General features: G+C 44.0%; 1 pseudogene; it reads right to left on the reverse strand.

The window, feature by feature from the left end:
* Positions 1 to 1,377: 1,377 nt before the first annotated feature.
* LOC110333552 lies at positions 1,378 to 2,255 on the reverse strand (annotated as a pseudogene).
* Positions 2,256 to 5,592: the final 3,337 nt, after the last annotated feature.

Below are 5,592 nucleotides of genomic sequence, written 5' to 3' on the forward strand. Positions count from 1 at the left end.
AGAGAGAGAGAGAGAGAGAGAGAGAGAGAGAGAGAGAGAGAGAGAGAGAGAGAGAGAGAGGTTTCACTTTTCTTTTGTAGTTAGGCAGCATTCTCCCTGGTTATAGAAATATTTGTTTGACATTCTGAGAAAAAGAGCAGATTGTCCTTACCCTTAAGCCTCTGTATTTTTACCCCCACCTTCCTTGAACATCAGAAAAGGGCTAAGCTCACCCTCACCCACCCCACCTCACCCCCACCCTCATCCCCACCCCCACTCCTGGGAAATGCTGGTTTATTGAAGCTTAAATTTAGATAAAAACTAGAGACAAACATTTGAGGTCAGTAAGCTTGTGTCACCATATGGACACAATCAAATAGAAAGCAACACAGCACCATGGTCAAGGAGGCCAGTTCTGATGTCAGAGTCCTGGGGCTTACATGCCTGCTTCACTACCTAATAACCACACAACCTCGAGTTGAGTGACTCGTGTAACGTGGGGGCAAATAACAGCGCTCCATGGGGCTAGTTCACATAAGGACCTAAGACACTACCTGGCAGGTAGGAAATGTTAAAGAGAGCTAATTCTGATTCTGAAATGTTATGCAGCCAACTTTCTCTTTAAATGTGGTCTTGGTTTCTTCCCTGTACCCCACCCCAAACACATGCAGGCACTCACAAATAAATGTAATTTTTTTTTAAAGATTTATTTATTATATGTAAGTACACCGTAGCTGTCTTCAGACACTCCAGAAGAGGGAGCTGGATCTATTCACGGATGGTTGTGAGCCATCATGTGGTTGCTGGGAATTGAACTTAGGACCTTCGGAAGAGCAGCCAGTGCTCTTAACCGCTGAGCCATCTCTCCAGCCCCTGTAATTTTTTTTTTTAATAAAAAAATTGTATTTACTTAGAAGCATTCAGAATGTCAGCAAAACAGCCACATTTCTTTTTGCAATTACAGAGTGGTATTCAGTTAACAGAACAACAATTATCTTCATATAAGCTGCATCAGAGACAACTGAAGATGAAAAAAATAAAACCCAAAAATAAAACCGAAAGAAACAAAACAAAACAAAACAAAAGAACCAAACTACTGTCCCCATATATAACTAATTTGTGCTGTGCACCAACAAGAACCTGCTTTAAATTTCCATGCCAATTTACAACCCCCAGACTCTACCAGGCAAGATTAGTGGCAATTGAAAATACCACCAGGACAGGGCTATCTAAAGACACATTCGGTAGTGTGTTAACTATACAAAAAAAGACANTGTACAGTTTAAAAACAAATCTTACACAGCCTTACATTTCAATTTTTTTCTTTAAAAGGAGTGAGTTGTGTACAGGTGGGTTAAATGCTTTATAGACAAGAAAAAAAACTGCGCTAGAACCATCTTATTCATCATCATCATCTTCTGCTTCTGCTTCTTCCTCCTCTTCCTCATCCTCTTCATCCTCCTCCTCATCTTCCTCTTCCTTCTTTTTCTTGCTCTTTTCAGCCTTGACCACCCCCTTTTTCGCTGCACCAGGTTTTCCTTTAGCTCTGTAGGCAGCAATATTCTTTTTTTTTATTAATGCATTCTTTTTTTAAAATGGAGATAGTATATTTTTTAAAAGATTTATTTATTTATTATATGTAAGTACACTGTAGCTGTCTTCAGACACTCCAGAAGAGGAAGTCAGATCTCGTTACGGATGGTTGTGAGCCACCATGTGGTTGCTGGAATTTGAACTCAGGACCTTTGGAAGAGCAGTCGGGTGCTCTTACCCACCAAGCCATCTCACCAGCCCATGGCAGCAATATTCTTCTCATACTTCTCCTTCAGCTTGGCGGCCTTCTTCTCATAAAGCTGCTTGTCATCTGCTGCAGAGTTGTTCCACATCTCTCCTAGTTTCTTTGCAACATCACCAATGGATAAGCCAGGATCCTTTGATTTTGGGGTGGTACTCAGAACAGAACAAGAAGAAGGCCGAAGGAGGCCTCTTGAGTGCATTGGTGTTCTTGAATTTCTTTTCGGTCTCCCCTTTGGGGGGGGGATGTAGGTTTTCATTTCTCTTTCATAATGAGCCTTGTCAGCATTTGCCATATCTTCAAATTTCCCCATTTCTTTCACAGACATGGTCTTCCACCTCTCTGAGCACTTCTTGGAGAACTCTGAGAAGTTGACAGAAGCATCCGGGTGCTTCTTCTTGTGCTCTTCCTGGCAGGTTTGCACAAAGAATGCATATGAGGACATTTTGTCTCTTGGCTTCTTAGGATCTCCTTTGCCCATGATTAGTTGATTTTCCTCTGCAAGGCAGAGTCGCCCAGTGCCCGTCCCGCTCACGCTTGCCCTGGCGCTGTCTCTATGGAGCTCAATGTACTGCAATGGCTGTATAAATGTAATTTTAAAACACCCTTGTAATAATCCAGGAAAGCCTATAAAATGTCTGTTTGGTGAGTAACGTGATTATTTTTAATTATTGGTATTTTATTTTACGGGTATTGATGTTTTGCCGGCATGCATATCTACATATCACATGTGTGCTTGTTCATACAGAAGCTAGAAGATGATGTCATATCTTCTAGAACTGGAGTTGCAGGTGGTTGAGAGTTGTCATGGAGATGCTAGGAATCGAACCTGGGTCCTGTGGAAGAGTAGCCAGTGACTTTAACCACTCTCTCCAGCACTCAGCATATAAACTTTGGTCAAATTATTACAGAAAAAGACCATTTTAAAGCTGAGCATGGTGCCACACGCCTGTAATCTCAGCACTCAGGAGGCTGACTGTCATTTCCAACCAAGCTTGGCCACATGGTGAGACCTTGTCTGCAAACAAAATAAAATGGGAGAGGTATAAACGCAAGATCCAGCCGGGCGTGGTGGCGCACGCCTTTAATCCCAGCACTCGGGAGGCAGAGGCAGGCAGATTTCTGAGTTCAAGGCCAGCCTGGTCTACAGAGTGAGTTCCAGGACAGCCAGGGCTACACAGAGAAACCCTGTCTCAAGAAAAACAACAGCAACAAAACCCCCACAAGACCCAATGATAAACTTGTCTGAAAAAGTTGCCATAAAACCTATAATTTTGTACATTTGTTAAAATTTTAATTTAAGAGCAAAATCATGTGGTAGGACACACTCAATATATTATGATATCAAAGCTCAGATTTTTCAACATCTAGAAAAAAAATGTAGACAAGCAGAATTCTGTGAGCTTCAGGTAAAACTGGGGGGCTGTGCTGTCTGGTGAGGTAGGCACTAACTACTTTGCAGTTGTAATTAAAACCAACTCTCAAGTTTGAGGTGCAAAATTCTGCTCCCAATTTCATTTGCTGTATTTCAAGTGTTCAGACATGCCCTGAGACCAATACCTACCGTGAAGAGTAAAAATAAAAAAATACTGTGGTCACTGTAGTCCCTTCGGGGGTACTTTGGCTGTGAAAGACATCCCCATGACTTGGAAAGGGGAAGTTGAGAAGGAAAGTATTATAAATATTAAAAACCAGAGCAAAGATGAAAGCTGTTTGTCTGTCTGCCTGTTTTGAGGCAGGGTGCTGCTATGTAGCCCAGGCTAGCCTTGGACGTGCATTCTCCCTGCCTTGGCTGCCTGGGTGCACCATCACACCTGGAACAACTTTTCCAACTTAGAATCCTAAGTTTTAGTAGTCACAAGGATACCCAGAACAGAACACTGTCATATACAGGTGTTCTTTTACTGGTCCTTTATTCACTGAAAATGCACTGCCAGTCCCACCCCCACCCCCACCCCCACCCCACCCCCACCCCCGTGGAAATCTATGCTCAATTGCAGGTGTTTTTTGCAGCGTGTTACTTTGGGATGTAAGTCAAGGCAAAAGCAGAAACAGATTTCATCCTGCGGGTGCTCTCACCCCAGCTTTTTGAAACGGAAAACTGGGTGCCTCTGTGCCCAGTGGCTTTTCCCAGAAGCTGTACTTTTTTTTTAATTGATCATTATCTCGTGTGTCTGACCCCACCCCTTCTCTCTCAGGAGTGCGCCACTTTCCCGGGCTTCTTTATCTCTGCTCTTGCAGGAAGGCAGGGCTGGAGTGTAATTTCACAGAGTGTGCTTCTAAGGAGCGCGTTCCGGTTCCCCGGTGGGCACTCATTCCTTCAATGCTTCCTTTTTATGGTATTTGACAGTGTACCAGAAAAATGCCACCGCTAGAATAGGGAGAAAATGGAACTTGTAAATTTTGTACCCAGGATAAATCTGCCATGTGCACACAAAATAAGCAGACTCTTGGTGACAGATAACAGTATTCCACCTGGAAAAGAGAAACTCAAGTTCCTACAGGGGAAATGAAGCTTTGCTTATTTTCTAGGTCTCAGCAAAATCACAGCTACATTGTAGCTGCTGTTAAGAATTCTTATTAGGTGAGGGGATTGAAGGACCTCAAGGGAACGGGACTCCACAAGAAGACCCACAGTGTCAACTAACCTGGAACCTTGGGGCTCTCAGAGACTGAACCACCAACCAAAGAGCCCCCCACCCCCACAAATATGTAGCAGATGTGCAGCTTTGTCTTCATGTACCCCCCCTCCAATAACTAGAACAGGGGCCGTCCCCGAATATGTTGCCTGCCTGTGGATCACATTCTACTAACTGGGCCACCTTGTCTGGCCTCAGTGGGAGAGGATGCACCTAGTCCTTCAGTGACTTGATTTTCCAGAGTGGGGCAATACCGGAGGAGGGGGCTTCCCCATTAAAGGAGAAGGAAAGGGAGTGGGGGTGGGGCAGTGTGAGGTGGGGACTGACTGGGAGGGGGCTGTGATAGGAATGTAAAATAAATGAATACATAAATAAATAAGTGTGTGGGGGGGAGGATTCATATTAGTACCAGTGAGATGGCTCAGCGGGCAAGGGAGCCTTCTACTCAGACAGACAACCTGAGTTCTATCCCCAGAGCCGATATGGTACAAAAAGAGAACCCTTAAACTGTCCTCTGACCTCTAAATGAACACTGTGTATGTTCATCCCAGATATGCCCATACTAAATTAGTAGATGTAATAAAATTTTAAAGAGTTCTTATTGGACAGTTTCAATTACCAAGATAAATTAAGACATGGCTTCTGGATTTAGATGGGTGAGTTTTAAAAACCGAGTTCCAAAGGGTGAAACTAACCTAGCATTGAATCTATTATAAACAATCCAACTGACCAATGCATAAGAATTTCTTCTCCGTGAGATCTTCAAGAAATGAGGAAACCATCCATCAAGGAAGGCTGTTGCGAGGGAAGATCAAAAGGCATTGGTTCACAGCCCCGTCGAGCCCCAGCTGGCAGCCAGTACCAGCTGCCGGCTTGAAAGTGAGGCTGCCGTTCTCAGCACCCAACAACAACCTAACCAGCAGAACTACCAGTCAGTCTATGAAAGGACAAGAAACAGTAAGGGCTTAAAACGGCCACATTTGGAGGTCATCTGTTAAGTAGCGACAGGTAGCAGACAGATGCCTGTGTTGAGGATGTACAAACTGCCTGGCTTGCCTCGTCTGTGTGCCTCACACATGTGCCAGGCATGAGCTTCTTTTAGAGGACTCAACTACATCGTGGTAGACTTAGAAAAAAACAGGCATGGTGGTGCACACCTTTAATCCCAGCACAGGGGAG

Source organism: Mus pahari, chromosome 15 (assembly GCF_900095145.1).
Source record: "Mus pahari chromosome 15, PAHARI_EIJ_v1.1, whole genome shotgun sequence".
In the NCBI taxonomy this organism is placed as follows: Eukaryota; Metazoa; Chordata; class Mammalia; order Rodentia; family Muridae; genus Mus; species Mus pahari.